This window comes from Tamandua tetradactyla, chromosome 14, assembly GCF_023851605.1.
Source record: "Tamandua tetradactyla isolate mTamTet1 chromosome 14, mTamTet1.pri, whole genome shotgun sequence".
Lineage (NCBI taxonomy): Eukaryota > Metazoa > Chordata > Mammalia > Pilosa > Myrmecophagidae > Tamandua > Tamandua tetradactyla.
The window spans coordinates 55,225,090-55,241,570 of record NC_135340.1 but is presented as its reverse complement, the minus strand read 5'-3'; positions in this window follow the sequence as shown (position 1 = coordinate 55,241,570).

Genomic DNA, 16,481 nt, shown 5'->3' with positions numbered 1-16,481 from the left:
TTCTATTGCTTCTAACAATTTAAACATCTTATAAATTCCATTTCCTTCTCCTTACATTATTTTAAGCCTTATCATCTTCCTGAGACCCTACAAATGAATATTACGTTGTAATGCGAATAGCATGTTAAAGTTGATTTCGGAATGCTAAACTTGAAAACAAATTTGTTTTATAAAAGATTAATAAAAGGCTTTTAATGTCCTTTGTAGTGAATACTCTTAGCAAGAATGAGAGGAAGAAATATTTATAAACATATGAGTTAATATATCTAATCACAAACGGTAGGAAGAGTCTGACATCGGAGAGCTGAAAAGTATTAGAAGGGATCCTGGAAGTTGTTATAGTCTTCGTGCTATTCTCAAATATTTCTGGCTCTCCCAGCTTCCGGGAACATGATGACTGCTCCTCCTTGCTCCCTTGACATTAGAAGTGATTTTGGCAATGAAATATGAGTAGAAGTGACAATGTATCATTTCTGGAAAGTAGCTTTAAATGTCAGTGTACAATTCAGCCATTTTCTCTTTCCTTCTGCCATAGCTACTAGCATTGCTCCAACTGATGGTTACTTCATCAACCTTGGTCTCATGACATTGATACAAAGCAGAAATGACCAGTGAACCAGCAGTTGATATGTAGTATGAGCAAGAAGTACCTTGAAGTTTTAAGCCACTGAGATTTAGGATTGTGAGTAACCACACATAACTTACCAGGCACTAGTGATACAGAAATGGAAGAGGTTGCCAGAGTTGACCAAAATCCATTCTCTTAAACAAGACCTCAATTGCCAATGTCCAGGATTGCCAATGTGATATAAATTCAGAAACGTAGGAGAATAGGCAACTCTAGCAACATGAAGGGACCACTGCTTGAGGCCGGTATAAAAGAGAGCCTGGAGAAGAAAGGTTCATTGTAACCCTGCCCCTATATAATCAGTTCTCCATAGTGCAGAAAGTGTGATCTTTACAAAATATTATTGAGATGTTAGGATTCCTCTCTTAAAACTGGCCAAAGCTTTCATATTGCACTTATGGTAAAATTCATGTTCTTTATCATATCCTAAGAACGCTAACTGATTTGGCCCCTGACTAGTCATCATTTTATGGTATGTGCACCCTTGATCACTCTTATCCCCACTCTGCACTTGTGACCTCAGCCTTCTATGAGATCCCCTTGGGTGGATGCTTTTCAATGGTTCACAGAAGCTCAAATGTCACTTTTAAGAAAAAAGAATTATCTAACTACCCTATCTGAAATAGACTCTCTCCATCTATCAGTGCTCTCTGTTTTATCAGTGTTTCATTTCCTTTTTGGCACTCCCACTAACTAAAGCTACCTTATTTATTTCTTTTACCGTTTCTAATCTGCCTCAACCAAAGAGAATGGAAGCTTCATGAGAATAGACGCTTATTCTGTATTCTCAACATCTTGCACTGTACCTGGCCCTTGAAAGTCAGCAAATGTTTGTTGAAAGAATGAATAAATATGCAAACCAAAAGCCATCCCTGATACTCATTTAGCATTTCAGGTTCACTGGAATTGACTATCTCCAATGATTACTAATATTGAGTGTGTGTATGTATGTTGTCTGTGAAAGAGAAAGGAAGGGAAAATATGTGATGAATTTCCAGGACTGATGAAATTTTTACACTGAAAATCACTGTCATTTCTGTTACTCATATTAAAAAAATTTTTTATTTTAAAGAAGCATTATATTACAGTTCCACGGAATTTTTTAGATTATTTTTTATTTTTATTTTTATTATTTTTTTTGGGGGGGGGGGGCATGAGCAGGCTCCAGGGATTGACTCTGGGTCTCCAGCATGGCAGGCGAGAATTCTGCCACTAAGCCACTGTTAACCACCCAGTTCCATGGATTCTTAAAAATTTTTATTCTATTACCACATTACAATCTAACATTTCTCCTTTTAACCACGTTCAGATATATATTTCAGGGCTGTTAGTTACATTCACAGTGTTGTGCTACCATCATCACCAATCGTTACCGACACGTTTCCATCACCACAGACAGAAATTCTGTAGCCAATAAGCGTTAACTCCTCGTTCTCCCTATCCCCCCAACCTTGGCAAACTGTCATTTATTTTTCTGTTTCTGTGAATTTGCATATTCTATCTTATATCAGAGAAATCAAACAATATCTGTCCTTTGTGTCTGGCTAATTTCACTTAACATGATATCTTCAAGGTTCATCCATATTTGTAGCACATATCATGACCTCATTACTCTTACGGCTGAATGATATTCCATTGTATACATATACCACATTTTGTTTAAACATCCATCTGCTCATGGACACTTGCTTTGCTTCCACCTTTTGGCTATTGTGAATAATTCCGCTATGAACATCGGTATACAAATATCTGTTTGAGTCCATGCCTTCAGTTCTTTCAGGTATACATAAAAGTGAAATTGCCAGGTCATATGATAATTAACTTTATCATTCAGTATATTAATTATGCTTAATATATGGACAGCCAAACTGTTTTCCACAGTAGCTGTACCATTTAACATTCCTACCATCGATGTACAAGGGTTCCTATTTCTCCACATTCTTATCAACACTTGTTATTTTTGTTTTTTTAATAATAGTGATCCTAATGAATGTGAACCAGTATTTAATTGTGGTTTTAATGTGTATTTCCCAATAAGCTGAGCCACATTCTAATTGGTCACTTGATTATCTCTTTTGCAGAAATATATACACAAGTCCTTCGCCCATTTTTTAATTGGGTTGTTTATCTTTTTGTTGTTTAGAGCATTTCTTTTATCTTCTTCTTTGAGTCAGCATCTTGCTCAACTCTTAGACTGATAACTGGTTCCCTATCTCCAGTTTCTTCCCCTATCCAAGCCATCATTCACATTGCTATCAGAGTTATCTTACTTCCGTGAAGGCCAGATCTCATCATATAGTACCTCCACCGGAAAACCTTTGATAACATCCAATTTATCCATTTTCTAAATGGTTAGTGTTTATTGTATCACTCAAGAGGAGATTAAATCAGGGGGTGAATACCAGGAGGTAGGAATCACTTGGGGGGCATCTGAGAGGCTGCCTACCATAGTACCTTTGTCAAAAATCAATTGACTCCATGTGTTTAGTTCTATTTCTGAGCTCTATTCTATTCTACTGATCCAATTGTCTGTCTTTATACTAACACCATGCTGCCTTCATTTCTGTAGCTTTGTAATAAGGCTTGAGGGAAGATAGTGTAAGTCCTTCAACTTTATCTTTTTTTAACACTGTTTTGGCTCTTCTAGGTCATTTGTATTTTCATATACATTTTAGAATCAGCTTGTCAATTTCTACAAAAATGCTGGCTGGGATTTTTATTGGAATTGTGTTGAATCTATAGATCAGTTTGTAAATAACTGATGTCTTAATTATATCGGGTCTTCCAATCTATAAAAGATTTATACACAATACATATATCTGACAAAGGAAAAATATCCAGAATATATAAATTATCCTTATAAGTAAATAATAGCAAGGCAAAAATACAATCTTTTTAAATGGGCAAAAACTTGAACAGGCACTTTATAAAAATGATTTACAGATAGCCAGTAAGTATATGAAAAGATGCACAACACTGTTAATTATCAGGGAAATGCAAGTTAAAACCACAAGGAGATACCACATTGCAACTCCAAAATGGCTAAAATTAAATAACAAATGTTGCTTAGGATTTGGAGCAACTGTTACACTCATACATGGCTGCTGAGAGTAAAACTTAGTGCAATTCTTTGAAAAAAAGTTTGGCAATTTCCTATAAAGCTTAACATACACCTACCCTATGACCCAGAAATTCTACTCCTAGGTATTTACTTATGATAAAATAAAAACATATATCCACCAAAAAAAAAGTGTCATGTGAGAATTTTTATAACAGCTTTATTCATAATAATCAAAAATTAGAAACAACCCAAATGCTTTTCAACAGATGAATGAATAAACAAACTATTAGCAGTATAAAGGAATGAACAACATGGATAAATCTCAAAATACATGTTAAGCAAAAGAAGTCAGATATGAAATAACATACACTATACAATTCCATTTAGATGACATTCTGGAACAGGCAAAACTAATCTATGAATATAGTGGAATAGAGATGGCCCAAATTTTTTGTTATTATCCCCAGTAAAGTGGGATTTATTTCTCCATCTCCTTGAATTTGGGCTAGGCTTGTGATTGCTTTGACCATTATAATACACCAGAAATGATGCTATACCTAGTCTAGCATTTAAGAGAACTGGTATCTGGTTCCTCCTTCTTGTAAGCCAGCCACCATGTTGTGAAGAAGCCCAACAAGCCACATGGCAGGAAGTGGAGGTCCCTGACTGAAAGTCCCAATTAATTTCCTAGCCCAAAAAAGCCAATCCAAGCTTGCCAATCTTGTGAGTGAGCTATCTTGGAAGTGGACTTTCTAGTCCCAGTTGTGCAATCCCAACTAATGCCAAATAAGACAGAGACAAATTGTTTCCACTAAGTTCTCACCAAATTACAATACAATGAATAAATGTTTTTTTTGTTATTTTAAGTCATTAGGTTTTGGAATGGTTTTACATACCAATAGATAACCAAACGTATGATAGATATTGCATCAACAGTTGCTGGAGGTGAGTAGGGAGGTATTGATTGCAAAGGACCATAAGGAAACTTTCAGAGATTTCTTTATTGGAGTAGTAATTAAAAAGATGCATATATTTATCAAAACTCTTTGAATTGTAGGATTAAAATACATATGTTGTAATGTAGGCAAATTTGATCTAAAAATAGTTAAAAAAATTGATGACTCTCCATTAACTAAAGAATAAACATTAAATTCCTCAGTTTGCTTGGAGACTCTTCACAAAGTAGTCCCAGCCTGAAATCCCAGGATCATCTCTCCTTGCCCTTCACACTAGCCCTTAATAAATTATTTGCAGTTCCACATGGGTCCAGGCTCCTTGAGTTTGTCTTGTCTTCTTAGCATGTCACTCCTTCCAATCTCAAGCTGCTAAAGTCCTGGTCATCCTTATGAGGCTCACCTTTACCCATCCCTACGATGAGAGTCTTAGTCACTACCTCCTTTGATCCACAGAATGCTTTGTGAATACTTGTATCATAATGCCACATTGTATTGTAAGTTTTTGTTTATATATCTTTCTCCTTCACTAGATCCTGACTTCCTTCAGGAAATAGACAATTTCTAATGCATCTTTGTATCACTATAATCTAAGTATTGAGCAGATGATAGACACTCAATAAGTGGTGACTGGATTACAGTGCATTAGCCAGGGTCTCCTTTTGCGTATCTTGATACTCTACTAGTAAATCATTGCCACCCCTCCGTGGTTTGAGTGTCTCTTGGGTCTTTATCCATTGCCATTCTCTGACCATCTGCTTTTCTCTACCTCTCAACCATTTGGTAGTTTCTGAATATTCACCCAATTTCATGGCTGCAACCATTTCTTTCTCTACAGATATCTGCAAAAGTTATACATTGACAAATGTTTACTGAGTATATTCATGGCCCTCTACTAAAGACCAGAATATAAGGATTTACAAATGAATCAAAAGGACTTGAGGATCCAAAGAATATTGGATATTGGAAACAAGGGAGAGAAAGCAATCAAATGTCTCCAAGGAACTGAACCTGTGTTGCCAAGAGGACTAGGAAGCATCATCAAATTGGGAAGCCTGAAGGAGTTGATTTTGGGAGAATAACAAATTTTGTTTTAGGCTTGTTAAGTATCATACCATCACCTTTAAGTGATACTGTGCCATAGACAGAAACACAGAATTTTGTTCATTTATTGAATACATCCCAGAAAATATATATGGCTTTTGCTCTCGTGAGACTTATTGACACGACAGACATAAATCAAAGAATTCCATAAATAAATATAAAATTTCAATTTATAAGAAATATTGCAAAGAGATTCATATTCTTTGAATGCAAATAAGAGGGGAAGTTGACCTGCTCAAAGATGTTGGCACTGAGAGTTGAAGGAAGAGTAGAAGTTGACTAGGGGATGGAAAGAAGAAGATTCCAGGCAGAAGGAACAGTACATACAAAAGTCTACAGCATAGAGATAGTAAGTAGATTAGTGGTTGCCACAGGCTGAGGGGTAGGGATCTGGAGTGCCTGCTAAAGCTATGGGTTTCGGTTTGAAGTGGTTAAAATGTTCTAGAACTAGATAGTGGTGATGGTTGCACAGCTTTGTGAATATACTAAAAACTACTGAACTGTATACTTTCAAGGGATGACTTTTATGATAAGTGAACACAACAACCCAGAAACAATAAAAATAAAGATGAATGCAAGTTGACAACAAGCAGCTTATGTCAGACAGGCAAGGCACCTTCAAGAAACTAAAAGAAGACCAGCGTGGCTGATGCAGACTGAGCAGAAGCATGATGCATGATGAGGATGGAGAGGTGAGTACAAGGAATGATGAAGGATGCGTATGCAGCAGCCATACTTAGAGAAATAATGACAAGGCATGAGAGAAAAGGAGATCAGAGAGTAAAGGCGTATGGAGTTGGATCCAAAAGATGCATAGCGAACCCTCCTCCATGCCCACAGTTGAGGAGTGGGAAGAAGGAAATGGAGGCTGTAAAGAGGCCACGTGAGAACAGAAAAAGCAGCACAACAGACTTGCACATAAGCCAAGAGAGGAGGGGATTTCTCATAGAAGAAGATGGTCGGCAGCCCCAACACTGCAAAGAAGCTAAAGAGAACAGAAATCAAGAAAAGTCCTTTGAACGTGGAGACGGATGACCATAAACACAGCCATGTGAGAGTGGAGGTTGGGGAAACACACCAGATGGCAGAAGAATAATGAGAGAATGAGTCATGAAGATATGGAGGCACATGGTATTTGGCAGTAAAAGGAGGAAAAATGGGACAGTAGCTTAAAGAGACTGGGGTCTTATGGGAGCCTTTTCCAAAACAGGAGAGACCGGAGTATATCCGAAAATGAGAAAAAGGAGCCAGGAGAAAGGAACCAATTTAAAATGTGAGAGAGAAAATAATTCGTGCAACAAGATCCCCTGAGGAGCTAGGAGGGGATGGAATCAAGACACAGGTGGAGTGCATAGCCTTAAAAAATCGAACAGCTGTTTTTCCCTCTGAGGCGGGGAGAAGGAAGATGTGATGGGTAATCATGGAGATGTTTTTCAGGTGGAGAAGAGTGTGGATAATGGAATTCACGTCATTGGTCTCTGTTTTCCCTGTCACAATAATAAAAGCTAACATTTACTAAGTATTCAGCATGTACTGGCCCACGTAATTGGTTATATTCACATAATAGTCAAAGCCATCTCCTAAGGTAGGTACTATTGTTACCCTCATCTTACAGTTAAGGAAACAGCCACAGAGAAGTAAAATAACTCTACCAAGTTCACACAGCCAGTGAACTGTAGAGCCCATATTTCTACCAAGAAAATAGAAAGGAGGTGAGGTGATTTGCCAAGAGTAAGAGAGGAACTGGCGGCAAAGAAACAAAAACAAAAAGGGGAAATTGGGTACTTGAAGAGGAAAAGAAAGTTTAGTGAAAAACATGCTACTAAAGTTGCACTTCCAGAGTAGCAGTCCCAGATTGCTCCTCTTTATAGAACCTCTGCACTTGAGATTCTGCAATCCAGAATTGTATAATTCCTCACTTGATCCTTCTAGTGGCAGTTTTAAGAGATCCAGCCTTTCCTTTCAAGTTCCTGGGCCCTGGGTCTGCCCACTGCACAGGATTCCCCTAATAAAGCTGAAGATGGCAGAAAATTATTCTGACTGTGAGAGGCTGGGCCTGAAGCCACCCAGACACTTGGGCAGCCTTACTGAACATTTTATAATGGCATTAGAATTGAGGTCTCAGTAGGTGCTATGTTTCAGTAGCCCTATGTTAGATTTTATACTAAGAGGAACAGAGAACTTCTTGCTCTCTGAGATTATTCCTGTGGCCCTTGCCACAGGTAACAATCTGCTTTTTAAAAACCAAATTTGAATTTGATAAAAACTTTTTATGTTCCATAATTATTTGCATCACCAAGGAAACAGAAGAATTTACAAGTAAGAAGCCAAACTGTCTCTATTCTCTTCCTCAAATGTCAGTGGTATGTTGGCAAAGATTCCTAGAGGAGTGAGAACAGAAAAGCAGCAACATTAAAAAGCCAAAAACCTCCTCATATGGAGACATCAATCAAAAAATGCCACAACCCAAATTTTATTTCCCAGAAATGAAAATCGGATTCAGAATAGTTCCCAGGCAAATTTGCATTATTGGAATCACTTTCTCCAGCAATATGTTTTAGTACTTTTTCACCTGAAAACAAAGAACACCCAACTTCCCTTGAGGTATGAACATCTACTTAATTCAATGTTTCAATTCATATGGGCCTGTAGAGCTGGGTTAATGGGGGTTTGTGATTCAAACAGATAAATACTGGCACAAATACAGTACAAATGGGCCAGCCTACATATTCAACTAGACAACCAATTGGGAATTAAACTCAGATACAAAGATGCAGAGATCCATTGTTTCTGAGATGCAAACACTGCACGGAATGGAATTGGGTTTAAGAACGTGTCATGTGAATCCACCTACCAGACAACTCTGGGAACTGTTCCTGAAATGGGAGGAGGCTGCCATCACCTCTCCCTCGGTACCGCCATGTGTCATAGAAATCATTTTCGTTTTGGAAGTGCATTTTGATATGCTGTCTTCCTTCCCTGATTTCCCTCCTCCCCACTCTGGGAAGCAAACTTGATCTTCACTAACCTCTAATTTGCTGTTAGGGGAAGGAAGTGGGGTGGTGGGTGGGGGTAAATGGCTGGGATTTGCAAACCCCTATAAAGCAAGGATCCCTCTGACATCGCCCAGACCAGTGTGCCCTCGGACTCCTCCTGGTGGATATGATGGGAAGGCTCAGAGTGATGTGGAAAGAGCTAAATTGTGGGCAATTGAGAGCAATCAAGCCCTTCCAGCAGAGGTCAGTTTAGAGGAATTGACTAGTAAGCTTTGACTTGCTTCTTCATTCTTTTCAGATACACTTAAAAGGAGTGATGACTAGGCAGTATCTCGTCCTTTCCTGGGAAGAGCCTATAGTTCTTCTAATTATATTGTACGAAGACCTGAGAAAATTCGAGACTGTCTGACACTAAAGCAGACATGAGTTGAGACTGTCAAAGCCATTACATTGGCAGCTTACTGCTGCTATCCAGCCCTATTCCTTGGGACTCCTTATGTGCAAACAGGTCTTCTCTTAGAACAGAAGGAGGCAGTCTTCTAATAACTTTCTCTAATCAGAGATAAATGTTATACACCCAAACATGCAAGAAAATTGCATTGAAGATTGAAGACAACTTGTGGACATGCCATCTGACCTTAAGCTACCTGTATGTCTTCTCAAGAAGGTTCTATATTGTTATGAAATTCCACCAAGCCTCAGTCTCTCCTAGCAAAACTAGAAGAGATCTACAGATTCTAAAAGTCTGTCTCATTCCCCCATTACTCTTTTTCTTTCAACCAGGTCCTCTCTCTTCTTGAGTTTTTACATCTTTCATTCCCTCTTAGTCACCATTCAGCTATATGGATTTTGGTTCTTAAGTTTCTACCAGAAATCAGCTCTTCTTTTCTCCGTCATCTTTCTTGTTCCCCACTCATGTGGTAGAACCATAGTCATACAGAAGGTCCTTCTTGCTTCTCCGTTATTTATTTCCACAGCATTTTCAAGTTCATCCCCCCCAACAAGTGCACACGCATACGCACAAATATAGTATTTACATGGGGTCCAAATGTTTTGGGCCCAATGGTCTCATAGAGCCTGAATTCATAGCCTATGGGGAGTTTGATGAGAGAATGTCTGCTTACCTGAATGAAAGGGAGAGCTGGGTGGGTCAGTAAACAAGATCCACTGAGAGGACAGACCTCCTGTCAACTCCAGTCATCCAGCAGTTGTTTTCCAAGCTCTCTTCAATGTTTCCTGCTGGCCTAACAGATGGGAAAACTCTGAAAACATAGTAATATATTGGCAGAAGCAAGCAATTTACTCCTAGGTTACAGCCATTACAATTAACAATTGCATTCTAATAAAAAGCACTTATGTAAATGAGAGCTAATTTGCTCTTTGCAGCATTCAAATGAAAAGGCCAGGGAATGCGTTCTTATACCCATTTTATAGATGTAAAAGAAGATTCAGGAAGGTTTGGTGCCTTATCCTGAGTCACCGAGGCCAAAAGAGAACATAGAGCAAAATGAGAGGAAGGAAAATCCAAGGAAAAAAATCAATAAAGTGAACTGACCTCAGAGAAGCTATGTGAAACCTTAACTGCTCTGATGTATGGGGGCCTCTGCAAGTATAGAGGAGTATGGGGGGGGGGGGAGCAGAAAAGCCACTTGGCTCTATTAGTTTCCCCAAGTCCGTGTTGCAGAGGCAGCGGAAATCTAGCAGGTTTCCAGCTCTTCCCAGGGATGGGGGCAGTGGAAACACTGGGCTTTATCACTAATTAAAATGGCAAGTTTCCTTCCTTCCTTCCTTATGCATATTTGATGGTCACTATAGAAGGTTAACCGTGAACTCAGGTTCTAATCACCATGAGCAGAACCCTGCCTTTCTGCCTTTGCCTCTTTCCCCGCACTCCCCACACACCCAGATTTTTCTGCTCCTGCAGCTGGTGCTGTTTGCCTTTTTCTCCTCCCTCAGTATCACTCACTTCCTCTCCCTTTTCTGCATGAGCCTTTCTCTCCCCAATCCTCCTCCTCACTGTTTTTCTCCTGTGCGGCTGGAATAAGGGAACAGCCCCTCTTTCAGGACTCTGTGCTAACACAGTGCAACCAGCTATGGTGAGTGGACCACACAGGAAACCAAAGCAAATCCTAGGGCTGTTCTGAGGCTACCTAAATCCTGAAGGTTTGGGTCAACCCTGAGCTGGTCTGGAATTTCCCTGCTGTCCTTTTGGCAGCAACCCCAAAGAGTCCAGATGGTCCTAGAAAAATCCCTGGCCCAAGGATATAAAGATAGACTCAATTTTACCCTAGAGATGTTGAATTACTATTTATGGGCTCTGGAATAAAGTTGAATCTGGAGCCTCTGATATCTAGACTGTGACCTAAACCTACAGAGAACCCAACGTGGTTTTCTCTGGGGGTCATAAAAATGCTAGGGATAGGTTGTTATATAAGAGTCTACAAAGAATGGGGCCAAAGTACTGTCCTGAACCTCGTCCAACTGAGGTGAGCACACAAACACATTGACTCCTTGTGAATAAAGATGCCCCTGCTAGTGTTGGGAGCTGGCTATATTTGGGCTTAACATTTGTTTTAAAATGTTTGCAGCAGTGAAGGGGCAGCATCAGGAGCCATGAGCCAGACCTGAATTGTGTGAGTTGCCAGCCTGGAACTGGAGGGGAGGGACCACCAGAGCATCTAAGAGGTAGAGAATCTAAAAGATAAATAGCCTGGTTTGAAACAGAAAGAATGTTCTTCTTTAGCTAGCTGACAATGAAAGTAGAAGCATCTGGAATCCTTAAAGGCAAACTACACAGTCAAGGGCATGAGCAAAATGCCAGGCATCATGACAGCAGGACCTTCCAGAGACTATGAGCCGGAGGCTGGTTTAGAACAGTCAGTGGAGAAACTTAAATGCTTCATTCAAGAACCTACCCTACTGGTGGGCCACGGTGGCTCAGCAGGCAGAGCTCTTGTCTGCCATGCTGGAGACTTGGATTCGATTCCCGGTTCCTGCCTACGGGAGGGAAAAAAAATAAGCAAACAAATAAAAATAGAGTTTACTCTAAGGAAGAACAAAGGAATGACAATATTGTAGGGTGTTGAAAATAGATAGTCATTCACATTTTAAAACTTCAACTTCTGTGTGAGACTAAAGCAAAAAATGTTTATTTGGTACAAAATTTATATTTTGACTAGTGCATTTCCTAATATAACTTATATGGACCGGTTAATTGAACACCATAAATACATGGAACCTTGAATAGGGCATGAGATTGTGTAGGTTTGTTCAGTGTGATGCCCCGATAAATCCCAGAGTGATTTGAACAGTGAATAAAGAAGGATTTGCAAAGTCCCTTGGGGGAATAGTGAGAAAGGGGGAAAATTCAACTTTCCCATTTGGAGAATTCCTGATATTCTCACAAGCAGTGGGGACCACCAAATCAATAGGCTGAGCCTTCAGTCTTGGGGGTTGTTCCTATGAAACTTTCTCCACAAAGGATAGGCTGAGCCTATTAAAATTAGGCCTAAGTCACCCCCAGAGAACCTCTTTTGTTGCTCAGATGTGGCCTCTCTCTCTCTTAGTCAACACGGCAAATAAATTCACCACTCTCCCCCTCTCTGCATGAGACATGACTGCCAGGGGTGTAAACCTCCCTGGCAACGTGGGACAGCAATCCTAGAATGAGCTGGGACTCAGCATCAAGGGATTGAGAAAACCATGACCAAAAGTGGGAAGAGAGAAATGAGACTATTTAAAAAATAAAGTGTCAGTGGCTGACAGATTTCAAGCAAAGTTGAGAGGTTATCCTCGAGGTTATTCTTATGCATTATATAGATAACCCCTTTTTAGTTTAAGGTATATTAGAGAGGCTAGAAGGAAGTGCCTGAAAATGTAGAGTTGTTCTCCAATAGCCATGGTTCTTGAAGATGAATGTATGATGATATAGCTTTTGCAATGTGACTGTGTGATTTTTAAAACCTTATGTCTGATGCTCTTTTTATCTATGGTATGGACAGATGAGTAAAAAATATGGATTAAAAATAAATAATAAATAAATAAAATATGGTTTAAAATAAATAAATAATAGGGGGAAAAGTTAAAACAAATTTAGTAGATTGAAATACTAGTGATAAATGAAAGGAAGTGGTAAGGGGTATAGAAAAAAATAGGGGGATAAAGGTTAAAATATATTGGGTAAATGGAAATACTAGTGGTCAATGAGAGGGAGCGGTAAGGAGTATGGTATGTATGAGTTTTTTCTTTTTATTTCTTTTTCTGAGTGATGCAAATGTTCTAAAAGATGATCATGGTGATGAATATACTACTATGTGATGATATTGTGATCCATTGATTGTACACGATGTATGGAATGTTTGTATGTTAAGAATGTTCTTGTTTGTATGTTGTTTTGGTTTGTCAATTAAAAAAATAAAAAGAACTTACTCTAAGAATTTGGCAGACTAAGAGTCACCCCCAAGAGAACCTCTTTTGTTGCTCGGATGTGGCCTCTCTCTCCAGCCAACACAACAAGCAAACTCACCACCTTCCCCCTGTCTACGTGGGACATAACTCCCAGGGGTGTGGCCCTTCCTGACAACATGGGACAGAAATCCTAGAATGAGTTGAGATTCAGCATCAAGGGATTGAGAAAACCTTCTCGACCAAAAGGGGGTAGAGTGAAATGAGACAAAGTGTCAATGGCTGAGAGATTCCAAACAGAGTTGAGAGGTTCTCCTGGAGGTTATTCTTACACATTAAGTAGACATCACCTTGCTATTCAAAATGTAATGGAGAGGCTGGAGGGAACTGCCTGAAAATGTAGAGCTGTGTTCCAGTAGCCTTGTTTCTTGAAGATGATTGTATAATGATATAGCTTTCACAATGTGACTGTGTGATTGTGAAAACCTTGTGTCTGATACTCCTTTTATCTACCTTGTTAACAGACGAGTAGAACATATAGAATAAAAATAAATAATAGGGGGAGCAAATGTTAAAATAAATTTAGTTTGAAATGCTAGTGATCAATGAAAGCGAGGGGTAAGGGGTATGGTATGTATGATTTTTTTTCTGTTTTTATTTCTTTTTCTGAATAGATACAAATGTTCCAAGAAATGATCATGATGGTGAATATCCAACTGTGATGATGTTGTGAATTACTGATTATATATGTAGAATGAAATGATCAAAATAAGAATGTTTGCATTTGGTGTTTTTTGGTATTAAAAAATAAAATAAAATAATTTTTAAAAAAAAACTTAAAAAAGAAACTCAATGATAACCACTGTTATATTGCAGGAACAGGGTACCTGCTTCATCTGTATGTTTCACATGTATTAAATTATTTACCCTTCAGAGTAAAAAAAAAAAAAATTTGGCAAAGAGCATGGTGGAGGCAGAACAATCCCAGAATCACTAAAGATCATATAGGGTCATTTTTCACAGGACAATGATCTATTGGGGGAACAGGGGGTAGAAGTGCAGACAGCATTTTATTCAAGCCAGAGAGATCAGAGATAGGGACCCAATAAAAAATAGGAAGTCCTAATTCTGGCAACTCCAGAAAAAGGCAAAGGAAGCTTCCTAGCTTCTGTGTGATCTGAAGCCTAAAACCAAAAGAATCCATTCACTTAAGACCCAGATAAGACACAGCCCTTTTCAAGGGGCAGTCCCTAACTCTGGGAGTCCTGCCTCCCAGAGTTAGGGAGACAAAATGGGGAAGCCTAGGACCCAATTATTTTTTTAATTGACAAACCAAAACAACATACAAACCAGAACATTCTTAACATACAAACATTCCATACATCGTGTACAATCAATGGCTCACAATATCATCACATAGTAGTATATTCATCACCATAATCATCTTTTAGAGAAAGATTAGGTAACAGCACTTGCATTTCCTAAGACTGGAGATGACACAGAAAGGGTCAGAAAGGAAGAAAATATACAGCTGGAATCTTCAGTCTTCCTGGGACTTCTGCATACTCTGGAAAGCTCTGTCCATGGATGAAGGTCAAGAGCTTGCGTGTAGTCATAAGATAAAAGAAAAAGCACTAAGTGGAAATGGGATCTCTTATAATTCCAGAAATTCCTTCTGTGAATCTCTCTGTGTATACTTTTCCCTTCTGCTCATATAGCATTGACTGGAAGATAATGAGTCACATGGGGGCAGAGGGTGGGGAGAAGGCATAGCAGATTCTCTGAGTAGGCGGGCAAGAAGTGGGTAGTAGGTGTTTGTCGTTTGTAAAGATCCCCCAGTTAACTCCAATATGTTTTTCCTCTTCCTCTTTGAAAACCATTGCTCGAGAAGTCTCCCAGTGAGAAGAAAGGGGGGTTGCTGCTCTGTGGGGTCAAGGTGTCTTGTGTTGGCCCAGATAGAATGGCAATGAAGTGAAGGCTTTATGGTTTAAATCATTACCATATCAATGGTGCATCCAAAATGGAATTATCTCAAACTCCAATCAACCTCAAAATCATTTTAACACCACCCCAGGAATTCCATGTTACTTGAGATGAGGACCTTACTGGGCGATGGCATGATCCCAACTAAATCTTCTATCCTCAATATGAGAAGGATTACCACATAAAAAATATATACGAAGATTGCCCTTGATTCATTAATTCAGTTAGTCAGCAAGCACTTATTGAAGACTGAATAAGTTTCCTAGAGCTGATGTAAGTTACTACAAACTTAGTTGTTTAAAAGAAGACACATGTATTATCTTTCACTTCTGGAGTCATAAATCTGAAGTGGATCTCAAGTGGCTAAAACCAAGGTGTTGGCAAGGCTGTGTTCCTTCTAGAGGCTCTATGACTTCACATACATTACCACTAATTAATCTTCACAACAATCCTGAGGAGGTAACACTCCAATCCTGTCCTATAGATGAAGAAACTAAGGCTTGGAAAGATAGAGTAACTTACTCAAGCTCAGTGACAGTCGGGTTGGAACTAGTCCCTGCAAACTCACAGCCAGTGCACAAATGTCTAGCCTCATCCTTCAGCACATCCTCCATCTTCCACCTGGGTAACCTGTGCTCCAATTCCAAAGGTGCTATCTCCAAACCACCAGGCACATTCTTACCAGGACCTCTGTATAGGATCAGTTTCTTTTCTTTTTTTTGTTTGTGTGGGCAGGTTCCGGGAACTGAACATGTCTCCAACATGGCAGGTGAGAATTCTGCCACTGAACCACCATTGCACCACCCTGTAAAGGATCAGTTTCAAAGCCAACTGCTTCTAACAAGCCTTCCCAGTCCCCCTCACTCACAAGTCCTTCCTTCTTGTGGACTTACAGAGTTCTTTACTAATTACTTCCAATAGAGCATTTTTCATTAGAATTGACACTAGAATGTAACAAGTCACCGTCTTTCTCTAGATTCTAATGTCTTCGAAGCTGGAAACCATATCTTATTCATTTTTGTATCCCCACACATTGTACATTGAAAAATGTTTTTTGAGATACTTTTGAGTCAGGATACCTCTGCGAGTTCACTCTTTAGGCACTCTCTCTGCTCTAAATATGTAGTAGGGATAGATAAAATATAAAAAGAAAACATTAAAATGATAGTGCTGAGCTCAAAACAAGATTATCATCTCTGTGACCCTGAACTAAATAGAAACACAAAGTCATGAGCAGGAATGATGCTTCAAAGCTGCGTGGATCCTAGAGGAGATGCAGGGGAGGCAGCCAGACACTTAGGGGACAAAAAGTACTCCAATCTAGGTGGGGCGGGGCGGTGGGGGCACTGGCA